The following is a 21407-nucleotide window of genomic DNA, read 5'->3' on the forward strand; positions in this document are numbered from 1 at the left end:
GGCTGGACATGGAATATTGCATTTACATTCTAGAAGGACAGTGACACACCAGAACTTGTATATTATCCTGTGTCAGGAAGGGAGGTTCTAGCTCAGTAGGTTGAGAAATTGTCTTATGGTCAGAACTGACCAGTAATGGAATGGGCTATGAGAGAGGGTGAGACTCCCGTTTCCAGATGCATTCATCTTCTCAGGATATTAATGAGGATATAATGAATCTGGTAGAAGCCTGGATTACATATGTATGGCTTCTTCTAGTCCCAGGTAATACGGTGAATGAGAAAAGGATTTTTGCAAATAACTTGTAGAGAATTCCACATTAATTAACCACATTTTAATAGCCCGTAGTCACCAAGCGCATAAGTAGAATCCCAACATGTAGAAATCACAAGTTCTCAGAATTCCTTCTCTGATCACATTAGCTCGGAGTCCAGATTTGGGCTCCAGAAACTTCAGAGGGTTAGAGAAAGTTCAGTAGGAAAGTCACGGGATCAGTCAACGGGCTTCTTTCCCTTCACCTTCTTATTTTGACAATTTCAGATACAGAAAAGTTGCAAGAATTGTGCAAAAAATCCTCATATGGTCTTCATTCAGATTTCCCAAACGTTAACATTCCATCACATTTGTTTTATCATTCTACCTATCTGGTATGTGTATACATTATTTGAATGTAAGTTGCAGGTACTATGTCCCTTCACTCCTAAAGAGTTCAGTATGTACTCTTAAAATAGGTCTTCTCTTACATAACCCCAATAGAATGATAAAAACTAAGAGATTAACATCGACACAATGCTAGTATCTACAGACCTCATTTATACGTCACAGTAGTGCCAATGATACATGCTTTATAGCCCAAACAAAACAAAACAAAAACAACAAAGAACAAAGACCCAGATCATGGGTTACATTCAGTTGTCATGTCTCTGTAGGTTTCCTTTAACCCCACATGGTTCCTTAATTTTTCTTTGTCTTTGATGATATCCAAACTTTTTGATTGTTGGGCAAAGGACTTTTAAACAAAGGTTTTTCAAAAAATGAGCTAAGACTGGGAGCAGGTTTTGATACGAATCTTCATGTTTCTTTGGTTTACTCGTCAAGAACGATTTCCCTGTTGAAGATCCCACAGTGGCTCCCTGCTGCTCATCACATGGAATCCAAACGCCCCCTCTATTCATTGCCTAGGGCAGCCATAACAAAGGACCACAGACTGAGTGACTTAAAACAACACAAATGTACGCTCTCACAGTTCCAGAGGCCAGAAGTCCAAAATGAAGGTGTCAGCAGACCATGTCCCTCCAAAGCCTGTAGGGGAGGATTCTTCCCTCTTCCTCTTTCTTTCATCTTCTGGGATCCCAAGGTGTCCCTTGGCTTGTAGCTGGGTCACTCCGATCGGCCTCTGTCTTCACGTGGCCATCTTCCCAATGTGTCTCTTCTTATAAGGACACCAGTTATATTGAATGATGGGCCCACCCTACTCCAGTATGACCTCATCTTCATTACATCTGCAATAACCTATTTCAAATAAGGTCACATTCTGAGGTACTGGGGGTTAAAACTTCAACATACCATGTTGGGGGCCATAATTCAACACCCCTCACCGCATCTTTCCAACCTAATCCTGCATTTCATTATCCGGGGCCCCTCTCTTCCGACCACACTAATCATCTTCAAGAGGATGCTTGCTTTCCCCCAGACTCAAGGCTTTCTTCTGGCCCTCTCCACTCCTCTCTGCCAATTGGGGCACCTCCTTGTGCTAACACTGACAACTTTCATTTACCTAGTGCTTATTATGTGCCAGACACTGCTCTAAACTCTTTACACAGTGTTCTTTCTACCTAGGAGGGACTATCCTGAGCCCCATTTTACAGATGAGGAAATGGAGGCACAGAAAGCTTCACTTACTCGAGGCCTCACAACAAAACGATTATCAGACATTTTCCTGGCTTATTTCCTCCTCACTCCAGAGTCTTTGCTGGTTGCTCTAGAAGGGATCTCAGTGCCATGAGCATTCCAGTCAGTGGCCCTCTCTGACATTTTCAGAGCCCGTGAGCACCCCTCATCCCCCACTGCCTCAGTTTACATTGATCCATATGCTGTGTCATCAGTTCTCAGGTGGGGGATGGGGAATGGGATTTGGGTTTTTGGTTTTTTGTTGGGGAGGGGGTGGATTTCGATTTTTATGTTCACCGCTTTCTCGCTTCCCACTAGAGCCTCTGGCCCTGTACCCTACGCCAACCCTAGGTTTCTCAGCATAGGGCCCAGTGTGTCAAATATATCAACATCTCCTGCGGAGTGTATCAAAAATATAAAAAATGCACAACTGCAGGCGCCTGAGTGGCTCAGTCGTTAAGTGTCTGCCTTTGGCTCAGGTCATGATCCCGGGGTCCTGGGATCGAGCCCCACATCAGGCTCCCTGCTCTGCAGGAAGCCTGCTTCTCCCTCTCCCACTCCCCCTGCTTGTGTTCCCTCTCTCGCTGTGTCTCTGTCAAATAAATAAATAAAATCTTAAACAAACAAACAAACAAACACAACCGGCGTCTCCCTCCAGAGCTCCTGAATCAGAATTCTCGTTGGGAGATCCAGATCCCACCTCAACTTCCTCGTGATTCTTAATAAGTTTGAGAAAGCCCTCATTGGATGTGTATAAAATGTAAGTTGCAGGTACAACTGATTGATTGGTTGACCAACTGACCACTTGGACGAACTGCTGCTGTGTGTTTCTCTGGGGCACAGACCAAGAGCAGACTTTTAAAATGTCCTGTCACAGGGCGCCTGTGTGGCTCAGTCGTTAAGCATCTGCCTTCAGCTCAGGTCATGGTCCCAGGGTCCTGGGATCGAGCCCCGCATCGGGGGCTCCCCGCTCCGCGGGGAACCTGCTTCTCCCTCTCCCACTCCCCCTGCTTTTGTGTTCCCTCTCTCGCTGTGTCTCTCTGTCAAATAAATAAATGAAATCTTTAAAATAAAATAAAATGTCCTGTCACTTTTCACAGCTCACTTTTTCTGTGAACCTAAACTGCTCTACAAATAAAGTCAATTTTGTTTTTTAAGAGAAGGTGATGGCCCATCGAGTAACTGAAGACCCTCACGGAATGTTGTCAGGCTTAACAACAGGAACCTGCTCTAGCTGGGCGTGGCCGTTTCTATTGAGACTTCCCTCTCTGCAGTGATAATCCCATTCAGCCTCCGAGGGAGATCTGCGGGTCTCAGACTGGGCCCCCCCTGCCCCAGCCCTCCACCCCTTGTCCAAAACTCTCAGAGCCTGGGGGTGACAGAAGACAGTTACTCTACGCCCCGGAGCAGCCCAGCTGTTTCCCCCAGCCCCTCATTTCAGCCACCTGAACCCATTCACAGTTTTCCTGTCAGTTAACCAGGGCCCCACGACAGTGTGGGAAGGGGCCTCTCTAGACTGGGTGGGGCTGTGTTTCATTTACTGGTGTCCTAACTCAGGCCTCAGCTGAACAGGTGCAGGCAGAAGCAGCTGGGTGAAATGAGGACATTCTTCCTCTCCCTTTCTCTTCTCCCTCCAACTCCCTCCCCCAACCCAGCCACACTGAAGCCACATCCCATTTCCTCCCCAACTTTCAAAGCCGCTCTCCCCTCTGCCTCCTCCGCCCTCCATCCTTGAAGGGCAGTGCCCCAGGGGAGGGGTTACTTAAACTGGAAGGGGACGCCTTTAAGGGAAAGTGGAAGGCAGTGGGTTGCACTGCCACCCTCCCTTTCTGTTGTGTTTTTGTTTTGTTTTGTTTTGTTTAAGAAGGGGAGGTGGCGAAATGGAGGTGGTGTCATAGGGAGGGGAGGGCAGCACCAGGGACCACCTCGGTCGCTTGCTGACTTTGCCAACAGTGTCTAAACTCACAGAAGACCCAACTGTGAAGTTGGCCAACCCATCCTCTTCTGGGCTGACTTCTCTGCCTCTCCTAGGAGACTGGGGTGGGGCAGGTCAAACTCAAAGCCACATTCTAGAACAAAGGTATTCAAAGTTGCCTTCCCTACATCTGCATCCCCCTGGAGGACTCCTTAACCAGGGATTGCTACGACTCACTCCTCAAGATTCTGATTCAGTAGGACCCAGGACCAGAGAGTTCACCTGTCTGGCCGGTCCCCTAGTTGATGCTGCTTCTGCTGGCTCAGGGACCCCACTTACAGAACTGCTGTTCTGGGGCCCCCCCTTAAGATTTCTGATAAGTGGGCTCAGCCTAGCCACCTCCAGGGGAAGAACAGGTCACTCAAGGAAGTTGGGTCCCCCAGCGGTGGCCTTATCACCTGGGCTCAAATCATAACCCTCCCCCTGCAGTTCTGTGTTGTTCAGCTAGATTTGGATGGGACTCTGGCTTAAGAGAAGAGGGCAGAAAGAAGACCCCCTCTGTTTGCTTGCTTCCTGCTCCCAGGACCGGTCCACCTCTAAGCAATGCCTCCTGCCATCTTGAATCTTTTGTCTCTGTGTCTCCTTCCCTGCCCATCGTAGGGAAAGCGATGCCCCTGTGTTCTCTGAAGCTTACCTTTCATCTGTATGCTGTGGGATATTAGGCAGCTATTCAAGCACGAGGTTAATCTCTATGTGGTGACTTGGGAGTGATCCATCACAACATATTGTAGAGGAAACTGCTCCACGATGGGTAGAAAATGGTCCTGCTTTTGTAAAAACAACCAACCATAAAGCCATACGTGAATATATATATAGGCATTTACACGCACACAGACAAAACAGTCTGGAAGGACACTTTCCAACAGAAGTCAGCTCTGGAGGATGGGACATCTCCCCATTTCGTTCTTCTAACGCTATACTTGAGAAAGCCTATCTCCCTCTGTAATTAAAAACCAGTGAGCTGCATATAATAGAAGATGGTACAGCTCCGGAGAGCTACCCTCAACTGTTAACAGTGGGGAGTAGGGATGGGGCTGAAGGCTCTCTCTCCACACAACGGCCCCATCCACCCACACACCCCCCCACACACTTCTCCACCATTTGAATTTATTAAAAGGAAGATTATTAATTTTTTAATTAAAAAAAGAAATAGAGGCAGTCAAGGAAACAGACGGCTTCTCCCTCCCCTCCCCACCACCAGCTGCTGCCCAAAGCCCTTCACACCCCCCAGCTGCTCTGCCATCTCATTCCTTCCTGGCACCGACACATTTCTCCACCGAGTGGCCTTCACTTGCTGAGTCCACCTCTTCAACAGCCATTCTGTGGGTTTTAAAGAAACATGACATGTTTTTGTTTGTTGATAGCCAGCATTCCCAAAAAGGAAAAAAAAAAAAAATCCCCTAGCCTTAAAACGGCTTCCGCAAAAAGTACTCGATCTTGTCCAATCCGGTCTGCTCCTCACCGCACACGCATGTCCTTTCATGATTGTAATCGGCACAAATGCTATCTTGTGTCCTGAAATTTTTTACGTCACCTAATTTTGTAAGCCTGTCTGTGTGTGGACACAGCATCATTTCTTCTATGAATGGTGCTATGGTTGTTTAACCAGGCCCTGATTGTTAGGTCTTTGGGTGGTTTCCAGTTTTTTGCTATTTATTCATTCATGATTTAACCCTCTGCTTTTGGGCCCCGCCTCCCGCCAGCCTATAAAAACTGCCCCCTTAAAGGTCACTGCTATCGGTCTTTCCCCCACCCCGACTCCCCCAATCTCCCAGCCTCTTCCCAGTCCTTGACTGAGCCCTTGTCCTGACCTTAATTGGACTTGGCCTTATTAACCACCCTCCCTGCCACCCACCAGCCCATCCATCAAACCCATCCAGCCTCTGTTCATTGGCTTTTGTTTTTTCTTTCCTTAATCATTTTTTTCTTCCAAATACAGACATTTTGACATTTGCATTGTAAAAGAACAGAACAACTAATAAATGTGTAATATAGAAAGTAAAAATTCATTTTATTTAAACGTTTAAATTGAATAATGAATTATATGATCCAGAAGAACATAATTACATGTATAAATATATATATAAATTATGAAGCAGTGTAATAAAATTAAACCTGTGATACCCACCCTACAACATAAATACAACATCGGCAATTCCATGGACATTTCCTGTGTCTCCCTTTTGGTGCCATCCCTCCAATAAACACTATGACATACTCAGTTTTGTTGATCACTCTTCTCATTAATTTTAGTAACTTACGGATTTGAAGGGCTTCTAGCCAAACAATCATACCGTGTATTACTAATGACATTGTTTCTTTCTAATCTATACCTTGAATTTATTTTCCTTTGCTTTCTGCTATTGTGCCAATACAGTGTCAACTAGAAGCAGGAACAGAGGGTTTCCTTGACTTGTTCTGAGTTTGAAGGAAACACTGCTTCTTTATATGTGTGTGTGTGTGTGTATATATATATATATATTTTTTTTTTTTTTGGTTATCTCTGCACGCATTGTGGGGCTCAAACTCAGGACCCCAAGGTCAAGAGTCACATGCTCTTCCGACTTAACCAGCCAGTCGCCCCATCCCCATTTTTCTTAATTGAAGGATAGTTGACACACAATGTTACATTAATTTCAAGTATAGAACAAGTGACTTAACAGGTTTATAGGTTATGCTGTGCTCACCACGGGGGCGGCCACCATCTGACACCATACGAGGCTATTACACTGCCATTGACTGTATTCCCTGGGCTGTGCCTTTTATTCGTGTGGCTTGTTCATTCCATAACTGGAATCTTATATCTCCCACTTCCCTTCACTCACTTTGCCCATCCCTCCATCTCCCTGGAAGTGCTTCTTAGGGCTCCCTACTAATAATAATGATTGGTATAGGTTTTTAGTAAATGCTTTTTAACAGGTGTTGAATTTTATCAAATGCTTTTTCTGCATGTATTGAAGTGATACTATGTGGTTTCTTTTTTCATTGTGGATGCTCTAAATTACATAAATATTTTTATGTTAAACTTTCTTTGCATTTCTGGGATAAATTGAATTGTCATGTGATATATTATCTTTTTATTTTTTATTTCTTTTTTTAAAGATTTTATTTATTTATTTGAGAGAGAGAGAGAGAGAGAGTGGGGGAGGAGCAGAGGGAGAGGGAGAAGCAGACACCCCGCTGAGCAGGGAACCAGAAGCGGGGCTCCATCCCAGGACCCTGAGATCATGACCTGAACTGAAGACAGCTGCTTAACCAACTGAGCCAGCCAGGTTCCCCTATATTATCTTTTTAATATACTGCTGGGTTTGGTTTGGTCTGGTTATATTTTGAAAAAACATGATCAGCATTTATGCTCCTAAATTATTTAACCTGTCAGTTTTCTTTCTCATACTATATTTGGCCGGTTTGGAATTAGGATTTTACTAATATCATTGAATAAGTTGAGAGGGTTTCTTTATTTTTTAATCTCTAAGAAAAAGTGGCATAAAATTGGAATTGACACGTTTGTGAATGTTTGGTCAAGCATTCCTAGAAAACCTTCTAGACCTGGTATCATCTTTGTCAGAAGATTTTATATTTTGTTTATGGCTATAAGTAAAATGACTATGCATCCTGGTTTACCTGGGCTAATGCCAGGTTTTGCCTATTCCCTGGCGTATTTATTAATAATGCCCCCTTTCACTTTTGAAGATGTCCTGGCTTGGGTAATAAAATACGTGGTTATTCTGCATATAGGACTCTATAGGGACTGTATAGTTTTTCTCTTTCTTCTTGGATTAGTTTTGGTAAGTTATATTTTTCTGTAATATTGTCCAATTTGCTTCAAATTTATTGGCATAAAGTTGTTCATATAGTTCTCATTTTTAAAACTCAGCTTCAGGGGCACCTGGGTGGTTTCTGTTGGTTAAGCATCTGCCTAAACTCAGGTCATGATCCCAGGGCCCTGGGATTGAGCCCTGCCTCTGGCTGCCTGCTCAGCAGGGCGTCTGCTTCTCCCTCTCTGCCACTCCCTCTGCTTGTGCTCTCTTTCTCTCTGTCAAATAAATAAATGAATGAATAAATAATTTAAAAAAAACTCAGCTAAGGCCTTAAGTATATCACTTTTAAAATCTCTTAATATTGTTTATTTATATCTTCGTTCTTGATCAATACTACCTCAATTTTTTCTATTTTATTAGTCCTTTGAGCATATGACTTTTGACTTCCTTGATTTTCTCTACCATTTATTTTCCATTTCATTAATTTTTGCTCTTATTTTATTGCTTTCTCCTTTCTGTTTTCTTAGGATTTATTCTGCTGCTCTTTTTTTAACTTTCTTTTTTTTTTTAAAGATTTTATTTATTTATTTGAGAGAGAGAGAATGAGAGATAGAGCGCATGAGAGGGAAGAGGGTCAGAGGGAGAAGCAGACTCCCCACTGAGCAGGGAGCCCGATGCGGGACTCGATCCCGGGACTCCAGGATCATGACCTGAGCCGAAGGCAGTCGCTTAACCAACTGAGCCACCCAGGCGCCCCTTTTTTTAACTTTCTAACTTCTGAGCTTGGTTGATCAATTTGGGATCTGTTTTCTTTTCTAATATGTACGCTTAAGACTGTATACTTCCCTGTGTTTTTTAAGTTGCATCCTATATGTTTTTTTCTTATTGAATATACATATCGTACAAATTATGTACATACAGATTTTAAAATCTTCAGTTTTTTTCATTTTGGCAAATGTAAATGCCCATGTTGCCATCATCCAAATTGAGATATAGGACATTTCCATCATTCTAGAAAGTTCCATGGTCATGGGGTTCATTATGGATCAGTCTACCCTTCACCACCAGAGTTAGTCAGTTTAGAAATATACTTGGCTAGAAGTTCATCTAAATGGAACCATACAGTATATACTCTTTTGTGTTTGGCTTCTGTCACTCAGTACATGTACTGAGTTCATTCCAGTTTACAGATGGATATACACTATTGGCTTATTCATTCTCTGTTGATGCACGTTTGGATTATTTCCAGGTTTTCGCTATTATGAATAAAGCAACTGTAAACATCCTTGTACAGGTCTTTTGTGGGCATAAACTTTCATTTCTCTTGGGTAGGTATCTTGAAGTGGAAAAGCTCGGTCTGAGTGTAGGCATCCCATAAGATTTACAATAGAGCATTTTGATTTTCATTTAGTTCTAGTTCTTAAAAATTTTCCATGAAGATTTTTTTCTTTGACCTCTGAGTTATTTGGAAGTGTGTTTTAAGATTTCCACATGGGCGGAAATTTTGTTGGTGATCATAATTTCTAAGTTAATTCCATTTGGGTCAGTTAATACCGTCTTTATAACACACATTTTTTTGAAATGTTTTGAGACTTGCCTTATGATCTAATATGTAGTAAATCTGTATGCTCAAGAAGAATGCATGCTCTCCAGTACACATACACATATACATATTTATTTAACAAGGTTGATATCTATACACATACATACATATACTATTTTTTGTTTGCTTGATGTATCAATTATTATTTTTATTTATTTATTTTTAAAGAGTTTATTTATTTATTTGACAGAGAGAGACACAGTGAGAGAGGGAACACAAGCAGGGGGAGTGGGAGAGGGAGGAGCAGGCTTCCCGTGGAGCAGGGAGCCCGATGTGGGGCTTGATCCCAGGACCCTGGGATCATGACCTGAGCCAAAGGCAGACGCCCAGTGACTGAGCCACCCAGGCGCCCCGATCAATTATTATTTTTTAAAGATTTTATTTACTTGAGAGAGAGAGCATGAGCGGGGGAAAGTTGGGGGAGAGAGGCAGAAGGAGAGGGAGAAGCAGACTCCCCCGCTGAGCAGGGAGCCTGACCCGGGGCTCAACCCCAGGACCCCGAGATCGTGACCTGAGCCAAAGACAGATGCTTAACCAGCTGAGCCACCAAGGTGCCCCTTGACCTATCAATTATTTAAAAAGATGTATTAAAACTCTCTTGCCCCGATGTGGATTTATCAATTTCTCCTTAGTTGGGGCACCTGGGTGGCTCAGATGGTTAAGCGTCTGCCTTCGGCTCGGGTCATGATCCCAGGGTCCTGGGATCGAGTCCCGCATCGGGCTCCCTGCTCCTTGGGAGCCTGCTTCTCTCTCTGCTTCTCTCTCTCTCTCTCTCTCTCTCCCTCTGTCTCTCATGAATGAATAAATAAAATCTTAAAAAAAAAAAAATTCTCCTTAGTTTTGTCAAGTTTAGCTTTTTGTATTTTGAAGCTTTTCTTCCTTGGGATATACAGATTTAGAATTACTGTATTATTCTAGCAAACAAATTATTACTGTAGCAGATTTTCAAATCATCATATGGTGACTATCTTTTATAATGCCTTTTGCCTTAGCATCTATTTTTTTAAAAATATTTTATTTATTTATTTGAGAGAGAGAGTGAGCAAGCAAGAGAGAAAGAGTGAGCACGAGCAGGGGGAGGGGGAGGAGCAGAGGGAGCGGGAGAAGCAGACTCCCAGTTGAGCAGGGAGCCAGATGTGGGGCTGGATCCCAGGACTCCAGGACCATGACCTGAGCCAAAGGCAGATGCTTAACCAACTGAGCCATCCAGGCACCCCTGCCTTAGCATCTGTTTTATCCCATGTTAATATTTGGCATAAACTGGGGTGCGTGGGTGGCTTAGTTGGTTAAGCGTCTGCCTTCGGCTCAGGTCATGATCCTGGAGTCCCAGGACCCACCCCTGTGTCAGGCTCCCTGCTCTGCGGGGAGCCTGCTTCTCCCTCTCCTCCCTGCCCATGCTCTCTCTCGCTATCTCTGTCTCTCTTTCTCAAGTAAATAAATAATCTTAAAAAAATATTTGGCATAAACTTCCTTTCAGTTAGTATTTATTACATTATTTCCATCATTTAACATTCAGCCTTTCTATGTATTATTTCTTTTCTACCTGTGCTTTTAATGAGGCTTGGATTAGAGGTCAGAAGACCGTTCTAATATTGACTGTATCTTGGAGTCTTAGGTCAGCTGAGTGTCAAAACACTTGCCTTGCCCATCACCCTTCACCATGTTGTGAGAATCAAATGATATAAGATACGTGAAATCATTTTTAAAGCTGTAAAGTGTTTTTGCAAATTATTGTCTTTCTAGCCTTTAAATAGTGAGTGTCCCCCAAAGCTTACTTAAAGTCATAGTGGTTAAGAGCTTAGCTGATTACTAGAACTATACTTTTGCATTTGTAGATACTGTTTCATAGGATGGCTACAAGATGTAAGTGTGTAAAAGTACTAAATTAGAGGTGCCTGGCTGGCTCAATTGGTTGAGCATGTGATTCTTCTTGATCTTGGAGTCGGGAGTTCAAGCCTCATGTAGGGCGTGAAGTTTACTTAAAAAAAAATAAGTACTAAATTATCTGGGGCATCCTAAGTATTCAATAAATAGTAATTCACTGTCTTTATGTTTATGATTTTTTTTTAAAGATTTTATTTATTTATTTGACAAAGAGAGACACAGCGAGAGAGGGAACACAAGCAGAGGGAGTGGGAGAGGGAGAAGCAGGCTTCCCGCGGAGCACGGAGCCCGATGTGGGGCTCGATCCCAGGACCCTGGGACCATGACCTGAGCCAAAGGCAGACGCTTAATGGCTGAGCCACTCAGGCACCCCTCTTTATGTTTATGATTATGCTTATTGTGTTGCTCTTGCTTTTATCTGAGTTCTAGCTCCTCAACTTACCAGAATGTGACCATATATAACCTGAGTCTCAGCTTCCTCATCTTTGAAGTTGCAATAATAATCACTACTTCCTGGGGTTGCTGTGAGAATGGAGTAAAATAATGATGAGGGGCACCTGGGTGGCTCAGTCAGTTTAGGGTCCGACTCTTGCTTTCTGCTCAGGTCATGATTTTGAGGTCATGAGATCGAGCCCTGCATGGGGCTCTGTGCTCAGTGGGCAGTCTGCTTGGGCTTCTTTCTCCCTCTTCCTCTGCCCCTCCCCCTCACTCTCTCTCTCTAAAAAAAAAGAAAATTAAAAAAAAATAATGAAAAGAGTTCGGTGGAGTGCCTTGCTACCATGATCTTGATCTCCAGGATCTCTCCTGCTATTAGAGTTCTCAGTGTTGACACTTTTCTGATGGCCTAAATCACACTCTAACGTCTTACCTGACCTTGAAGACCTTATTTAAAATTCTGGTGGAGTAGGACCACTTGGGTATCTTACCATCGGTTTAGACGTTCTGTCCAAAGGTACATTGTTCCTCCTTTCTCCCCACTGAATCATCTCAGTTTCTTGAGTACCCGAGTGATGGGCTTATATTAAGCCCTACCCTTAAGGAGCTCACCACCCAATAGAAGACTGACCCCAAAACATCCACTAGAAGTGCCATTGTAGAAACTCAAACAAGGTGCTTCAGGAGATCCTACAGAAGAGATGAGCCCTGTGGGGAGGAGCCTGACCAACTTATCAGGGGAAGCCCATTTCCCCAGCTCCACCAAACAAACCAGCACTGTCGTCTATAATTCTCCCAACACAGCAGACTGTATTGTAACGGGTTACATAAAATCAGACAGCTTTTTTCACTTCCTAACCTCCAAGCAGTGACTTGGGGATCTAGGCCTCTTACATCTTGTGGTGACACAGTGTCTGGGACCTAAAAGCCCTCTATTAAGTGCCTTCTGCCTCGGAGACATCTTTGACATCAGCCACTCCCAACCTGTTCCTATGGCTGCTCTTCCTGGGAAGGCCTAGGCCTCGGAGCAGAGTGGAGGCGCCTCAGTAGGCCCATGTGTTCCATCTCTGCCTGAGGAGACCTTCAAATTTTTCTGCCATCTTGTTGACTATAATAATCCTTTCAGCCAAAAAAAATTATTTTGGCACTCAGACCAGTGCTTGGCACATAGCAGGTATACAATAAGTATTTTATTTATTTATTTATTTATTTATTTAAGAGAGAGAGTGTGTGTGCACGAGCAAGGGGAGGGACGGGGGTGGGGGTGGCAGACTCCCTGCTGAGTGCAGAGCCTGACGAGGGGCTGGATCCCAGGACCCTGGGCTCATGACCTGAGCTGAAAACCAAGAGTCAGACGCTTAACCAACTGAGCCACCCAGATGCCCCTACAATAAGTATTTTTTAAATGCCTGAACTTCTCTCAGCTCCAGGAGGTACTTAGAGGTTATTTGCAAGGCTAAATCAAACTCAGCAGTTGGATGGGCTGATAGAGAGACAGAGGGAGCTTTTTGTTTTTTTTAAAGATTTTATTTATTTATTTGTCAGAGAGAGAGGGCACAAGCAGAGGGAGTTGCAGGCTCCCCGCTGAGCAAGGAACCCGATACAAGACTCAATCCCAGGACCCTGGGATCATGACCTGAGCCAAAGGCAGACGCCCAACCGACTGAGCCACCCAGGCGTCCCCAGAAGGAGCTTTTGAATACTACGCAATTAAGGATGGGAGGATCTCCTTTTTTTTTTTTTAAGAGCTTGTTTCTTGGTCACCTCTAAACTGCCCCTGAAGGCAAGTAAAAATACACCTCAGTGCTACAGACTTTCCAGCCCTTTTGCTTTCTCCTGTAACCAGAAAGGAAAAGTGAAATGGTTGAGCAGAGGCCCTGGGGGGGGCCTGATCCTGGAAAAGCAGATCTCACTGTGTCCTCTCAGCACTTGGGGAGCCCCTAGCAGGGCCAAGAGCAGGTTCTGATGGATTCCACACTCTCTAGATTGTCCATGTCTGGCTGTGGGAACTTGGGCAAATTCCTTCATCTTTTCGTGCCAGTTTCCTCATCTGTAACATAAAGATAATAATACCTCTCTCCCCTGGTTTTTAGATTGATCAAGTTAATATAATAAAAAGCGTAGGCCAGTGGCACAGTGTAAGTGCTATATAATTGTGGATATGGCCATCCTTAGGGACAGAAAAGAAATGATCACCTGAAATCCTAAAACAATAGACTGAGGCTGTTCTTGGTGTCCAGCCAGATTCTCCTGCTGCTCCTGGTTTTCAGCTCACACTATGGCTCTAAGTGCTTTGGTAAAAAAAAAAAAAAAAAAAAAAAAAAAGGGAGATCCTCCCATCCCTTTTGGTATTTTCATGGCCTCCTAAGTCAGCGCTGCCCCAACCTAATCCCTGCCCCCTTACCTGTCTTGCCCCCAGTCTGCCTCGTCTACCCCAGAACACTCATACTGCTCCCCACCAGCCAGATCTTTGCTCTGCTACCCACTCACCACCCCACCTTAGTTTGCCTCTATCTCTGTCCCAGGGTCAGGTTCTGCATGTCAGTGCCAGCTAGTTAATCTGATAAACGGATTTCTCTGAAAATACTAATTGGAGCCAGTGCAAAGGTTGCACAAAGGTGCCTTATGACTGGGGCCCTTCTGGAGAAAATGCCCCGCCCTTTGTGTCCTGGTCTGTGGGAGGGAGAGAGAGAACAAATTCAAGTTAGGAAGCTGGGAGAGATTCAGGCCATCCAGCTCCCCTAAAAGAAGATGGATCCTCTTTGAGCATCCACCGAGCTGGCTGGGGAGAGGGCACACAAATATGCTGGCAGGGACATGACAGGGGAACATGGCAGAGACATTTAATCAGTAAATTTCTAGATACGGAGCTAGGATACAGAAAAGGTAAGACTTGTCTCTGCCTGCAAGGAGAGAAGGAAATGCAAGTGCACAATAAGCACACAGAGTAAGCTGTGTCCTGAGCTAAAACAGACACAGATTAGTGTAGCTAGAGGGGGGAGATCCATTCAAACTAGAGGATTTGGAAGATTCCGTGGAGAGGCTGATGGTGGCCTTCAAACTGATGCCTGAAAAGGATTATTTTTATTTATTTATTTATTTATTTAAAAAATTTTTTTTTAATTTTAAGTAAACACCACACCGCATGTGGGGCTCAAACTCAAAACACCAAGATCAAGAGTCACACGCTCCACTGAATGAGCCAGCCAGGCGCCTCTACAAGGATTATTATTATTAGTAGTATTTTTTAAGATTTTATTTATTTATTCCAGAGAGAGAAAGCGGGGAGAGGAACAAGCGGACTCTCTGCTGAGCATAGAGCCCGGTGCGGGGCTCGATCTTAGGACCCCAAGATCATGACCCTGGCCTAATCCAAAAGTCAGACGCTTAACCGACTGAGCCAGCCAGGCGCCCTGGAGGATTGTTTTAAAGAGGGGCACCTGGCTGGCTCAGTTGGAAGAGCATGTGACTCTTGATCTCTAGTTGTGTGTTTGAGCCCCATGTTGGGTGTAGAGATCACTTAAAAATAAAATCTTGTGTAAGACTGTTGAATCACAGACCTGTACCTCTGAAACAAATAATACATTATATGTTAAAAAAAAAAAAAAAAGAAGAAGATAGCAGGAGGGGAAAAGTGAAGGGGGGAAATCAGAGGGGGAGACGAACCATGAGAGACAATGGACTCTGAAAAACAAACTGAGGGTTCTAGAGGGGAGGGGGTGGGGGGATGGGTTAGCCCGGTGATGGGTATTAAAGAGGGCACGTTCTGCGTGGAGCACTGGGTGTTATACGCAAACAATGAATCATGGAACTATGCATCAAAAATAAATAAATAAATACATAAGATCTTAAAAAAGGTAAAAATAAAAATAAAGTGTATTAAATTTTCTACTAACTGTAAAAAGTCTACAAATAAGAGAACACAGAAAGAAAAGAAAATCACCCACTCTCTCACAATTGAAGGTGACCTCTATTACCGGCAGATAATGGGGTTATGGGTGGTTTCTGTTTGCTATCCATTTCTGTATTTTTAAGTTTTTTATCATGAGTTTTACAATAAAAAGAACACACATTTATAAAAGCAAAATTTCAAACCCAGAGATAACTCACTGCTAGCATTTCAGCATGTTACCCTCCTCCGCTTTTTGCAGTATGTAATTTTATCATCCCGTCTGTACAAGTACACATACCTGCTGTTTTTCAGTTTCTCAGCATGCGCCCTGCTCGTTATGAATGTTTCACAGATAGAACTGAGTGGCTGTGGGATGTAATTCACACAACTATTTACCTGCCCTCAGACTGTAAGATTGCTTACACATTTTTGCTATCATAAATAACCCTTTGTGGTTTTTTTGAAGATTTATTTGAGAGAGAGCACAAGAGAGAGCATGAGCGGGGGAGGGGGACAGAGGCAGAGGGAGAGAGAGAATTCCAAGCAGACTCCACATTGAGCTCGGAGCTGGATGCGGGGCTCCATTCCATGACCCCGAGATCATGACCTGAGCTGAAATCAAGAGTCAGACGCCCAACCAACTGAGCCACTCAGGTGCCCCATAAATAACCCCTTGTATATTCCTATGCATAAGTAATTTTTTAAAATTAATAAACTTATTTTTTAGGGTCAGAGAAAAACTAAGCAAAAAGTGCAGAGCGTTCTCATATATTCCCTGTCCCCACACATGTACAACCTCCCCCACTGTCATCCCTGCCATGGATGTCCTGCAGTAAAGGGCACATTTGTTCTAATCATTGTCCCATTATTATCATTATCACCCAAAGGCCATGGTTTACACTAGGTTCACCCTTGGTGTTATACATTTTATGGATTTTGACAAATGTATAATGACATGTATCCACCACTATGGTATCACATGGAGTTGTTTCACTGCCCTAAAAATCCTCTGTGCTCCATCTATTCATCTGTCCTTCCCCACTAGCCCCTGGCAACCACTGATCTTTTTACTCTTTCCATAGTTTTGCATCTTCCAGAATGTCTCGTAGTTCAAATTGTATAATATGTAGCCTTTTCATTTTGGCTTCTTTAATTTAGGAATACGAATTTAGGTTTCCTCCTTGTCTGGATGAAGCATAGTTTATCCATTCACCAACTGAAGGACGTCTTAGTTTTTTTTCCAAGTTTTTGCAATTATAAATAAAGCTGCTGTGAACATCCACGTGCAGGTTTTTGTATGGACATGTTTTCAGTTCATTTGGGTAAATGCCAAGGAGCACAATTACTGGAATTATGGTAAGAATGTATTTACTTTTGTAAGAAACTGCCAGACTAGTCTTCAAAGTGTCTCTACCATTTTGTATTCCCACCAGTAATAAATGAAAGTTCCTGTTACTCCATACCATTACAGCATTTGGCGTTGTCAATGTTTTGGATATTGGCTGTTCTAATAGGTATGTAGTGGTGTGAAATAACAGAAGAAATATATGGTGGTCTCTGCACCTGGTTCCTGGCACAGAACTCCTAAACCGCTGTAATTTCCTGTGATAAGAGCACTAGGAGCATCGTTTGTTCTAATATTTGATCTTTGACCCAGGTTCCTGACATAGGGATCTTAAGTCCCTTGGAATTTCCTGGGTGATAGGAGTGTCTTCTGTTCTAAGGAGGTGACTCTGGGTGGGTTCCTGGATGGCTCCTGTGTGGGTCTGCTCACTAGAAAGACCATGGTTCAAAGCTTGGAATTTTCATCCCTGTCCTCCCATTCTGAAAAGAGGGGAGAGGGGATGAAAATGGACTTAATATTTAATGCCTCCATGATGGTTGGGGAGCTTCCAGGTGGGTAAACACATCCACGTGCCAGGAGGGTGATACACCCCAACTCCACAGGAACCAAAGCTTGGAACCCTCCCAGATCTTGCCCTATGTATCTCTTCGTCTGGCTGATCATCTGGCTTTTATCATATCCTTTAATAAACTGGTAAGCGTAAGGAACTGTATTCCTGAGATCTGTGAACTAGCAAATTAATCGAATCCAGGGAGGAGGAGGTTATGGGAACCTCTGACCTGTAGACAATTGGACAGACTTCTGGGTAACCTGGGACTGCTACTTGTGATTAGCATCTGAAGTGGTGGGAAGTCTTGTGGGAGTGAGCCCTTAACCCGTGGGATCTGACCCTATCTCTAAGTAGAGAGTGTGAGAATTGAGGTAAATTGCAGGACACCCAGGTGGTATTGCAGAATTGCTTGGCGTGGGGGGAAAAAAAACCCACACATCTGGTGTCAGAAGCAATGTGAGTATGGTAGTCATGTGAGAGTAAAGGATAAACATATAGGAGGACTATATGGTTTTTCCTATACACGTGATATCTCATCTTTATGTTAATTTTCATTTCCCTGATGACATATGATGTTGAGCAACTTTTCATATACTTATGTGCCATCTGTATATATTCTTTGGTGAGGTTTCTGTTCAGGATTTTTGCCCATTTTTTAATCAGATTGTTAATTTTCATATTGTTGAGCTTTAAGTTTATATATTCTGGGGTTTTTTTTTGGTTTTGGTTGGGTTTTTTTTTTAAAGATTTTATTTATTTATTTGACAGGGAGAGAGAGCACAGGCAGGCAGAGGGAAAGGGAGAAGCAGACTCCTTGCTGAGCAAGGAGCCTGATCTATGCGTGGCTCTATCCCAGGACCCCGGGATCAAGACCCGAGCCAAAGGCAGATGCTTAACCAACTGAGCCACCCAGGCACCCCAAGAGTTTACATATTTTGGACAACAGTCCTTTATCAGATGTATCTTTTGTAAATACTTTATCATAATCTGTAGCCTGTCTCCTCACTCTCTTGACATTGTCTTTTACAGAGCAGAAATTTTTAATTTTAATGAAGTCCAACTTATTGATTATTTCTTTCATGGATCATACCTTTGGTGTTCTATCTGCAAAGTCATGACCTTATCCAAGGTCATTTATTGGTAAGCGTAAGGAACTGTATTCCTGAGATCTTATTATCCAAGGTTTTTCCTGTGTTCTCTTCTAGGGGTTTTATAGTTTTGAGTTTTATATTTAGGTCTGTGATCCATCTGGAGTTAGTTTTTGTGAAGAATGTAGGCCTATATCTAGATTCCTAGAACTATTGGACATCTATCCAGTAGATGTCCAATTGTTCCAGTACCATTTATTAAAAGAATATCTTTGCTCCATTGTATTGCCTCTGCTCTTTTATTAAAAATCAGTTGGCTATAGTGCTCATTTCGGGAGCACATATACTAAAATTAGAACAATACAGAGAAGATTAGCATAGCCCCTGTGCAAGGATGACATGCAAATTCATGAAGCATTCCATATTTTAAAGAAAAAAATATCAGTTGGTTATATTTATGTGGGTCTGTTTTGGGTTCTCTATTCTGTTCCATTGACCTTTTTGTCAATTTTTTCACCAATACCACACTGTCTTGAGTTTGGGTATTGGCAATCCTCTCTGACTTTGTCTTCTCCTTCAATATTGAGTTGGCTATTCTGGGTCTTTTGTCTCTCCATATAAACTTTAGAATCAGTTTGTTGATATCCACAAAATAAGTTGCTGGAATTTTTATTGGCATTGTGTTCAATCTACAGATCAAGTTGGGAAGAACTGGCATCTTGACAATATCGAATATTCCTATCCATGAACATTTAGTTCTTTGATATCTTTCATTGGAGTTTTAGACTTTTTCTCATTTAGATCTGTTTATATGATATTTCATATCAAAAATAAATAAATATTTCATTTTGGAGGGGGCTGCTAGTGTAAATGGTAATTTCAAATTCCATTTGTTCCACTTGCCTAGTATATAGGAAGGTGATTCACTTGGATATATTAATCTTGTATCCTGTAACCTTACTACAATTGCTTATTAATTCTAGGACTTTTTATTGTTGTTGATTCTTTTAAATTTTCCATATAGGCAGTCATGTCACCTGTGAACAAATATAGCTTTGTTTCTTCCTTCCCAATATGTATATCTTTTATTTCCTTTTCTTGTCTTATTACATCAGCTAGAACTTCCAGCACAATATTGAAAACAGTAGCTAGGAGGGACATCCTTACCTTGTTCCTCATCTTAGTAGGAAAACTGAGTTTCTCATCATTAAGTATGATATTAGCTATAGGTTTTAGGTAGATGTTCTTTATCAAGTTGAAGAAGTACCCCTCTATTCCTAGGAGCTGTGAGTTTGTATCATGAATGGGTGCTGGATTTTGTCAAAAGTTTTTTCTGCATCTGTTGATATCATCATGTGATTTTTCTTCTTTAGCCTATTGATATGATGGATTATATTAATTGATTTTTGAATGTTAAACCAGCCTTGCATACCTGGGATAATTCTCACCTGGTCATGATATATAATTTTTATACATTGTTGGATTCAATTTATTAATATTTTGTGGAGGATTTTTGCATCTATATTCATGAGAGATTTGATCTGTAGTTTTTTTCTTTTCTTGTAATGTTTTTGTCTGGTTTTGGTATTAGGGTAATGCTGGCCTCATAAGAATAGTTGGGATGTATTCCTTCTGCTTCTGTCTTCTGAAAGAGATTCTAGACAACTGGTATAATTTTTTCCTTAAATGTTTGGTAGAATTTGCCAGTGAACCCATCTGGGCCTGGTGCTTTCTGTTTTGGAAAGTTATTAGTTATTGATTCAATTTCTTTTATAGATAGAGGCCTATTCAGATTATCTATTAGTAATTTTTTTTTAAAGGATAGATTTCTAGAGATAGGATTCCTGGCCAAGGGTTGACCAGAGCCTTGGTGGTTCTCAGTCCTGGCTGGACATTAGAATCACTTGGGGGAGCTTTTTAAAAATCCCAATGCTGGGTGCCTGGGTGGCTCAGTCGGTTAAGCATCTGCCTTCAGTTCAGTTCATGATCCCAGGGTCCTGGGATCGAGCCTTTGTCAGTCTCCCTGCTCAGCTGGAAGTCTGCTTCTTCCCCTCTCTGTCAAACAAATAAATAAAATCTTTTTAAAAAATTTACTTTTCTAAAGGACTCTTTGGCTCCTGTATTGGAAGCAGTGTGATGGGGCATCTGGGTGGCTCAGTCATTAAGCGTCTGCCTTCGGCTCAGGTCATGATCCCAGGGTGGGCTCCCTGCTCATCAAGAAGCCTGCTTCTCCCTCTCACACTCACCCTGCTTGTGTTCCCTTTCTCACTGTCTCTCTGTCAAATAAATAAATAATCTTTAAAAAAAAAAAGGAAGCAGTGTGCGTAGAGACCAGAGTGAAAAGCAGGGAGGTCTAGATATAGGCTATTACATTTGCATGGGTAAGAAATACAGGCGGTTTGAATTTGGGAGGTCAAGGAGCAGATGCTGAAAGTGTTTGGGTTCATGATAGATATTCCAAGGCAAAGCCTACTGAAGTTGCTGATAGATGAGATGTGAGTCATGTGAGGAAAAAAAGGAGTAATATATAACTCCAAGGTATTTGCCCTGAGCCAATGATGGTGGAGCTTGGGTAGGGGGAGGGTGGGGGGTGTTGGAAGTAGGTTTGGGAGTGAAAGAAGAGTTCAATTTAAGCACAGACCAATCAAAATTGATGTGTCCTTTAGAATGTGTGTAGGAAGTGTTCAAGCAATGAAGATCTCATATGCTTAGAATATGTATTGGGGTGGGGGCTAGGGTATGGAAAAATGGGAGATAAAACACACTGCAATAGGGGCGCCTAGCAGGCTCAGTGGAGCGTGCAACTCTTGATCTCGGGATTTTGAGTTTGAGCCCTATATTGGGTGTAGGGATTACTTAAAAATAAAATCTTAAAAAAAAAAAAAAACACTTCAGTAGATTATACAGGGCCGTGAATGCCAAACTAAGGAATTTGAAATTTATATGATAGGAATGGGAGGAAGTTTGGAAATTTTTGAAATATA

The 21407-nt window shown here is 42.6% G+C and overlaps 1 protein-coding gene and 1 non-coding gene across 3 annotated transcripts in view; both read left to right on the forward strand.

Annotated features, from left to right (window-relative positions):
- CCND3 (cyclin D3) overlaps positions 1-21407 on the forward strand; it is a 90020-nt gene that overhangs the window by 27263 nt on the left and 41350 nt on the right. The gene's annotated exons all lie outside the window — the stretch shown is intronic.
- Positions 18746-18852, forward strand: LOC113928095. The gene has a single exon (XR_003521780.1). It is a non-coding gene; the product is annotated as a U6 spliceosomal RNA (small nuclear RNA).

This window comes from Zalophus californianus, chromosome 7 (genome assembly GCF_009762305.2).
Source record: "Zalophus californianus isolate mZalCal1 chromosome 7, mZalCal1.pri.v2, whole genome shotgun sequence".
NCBI lineage: Eukaryota > Metazoa > Chordata > Mammalia > Carnivora > Otariidae > Zalophus > Zalophus californianus.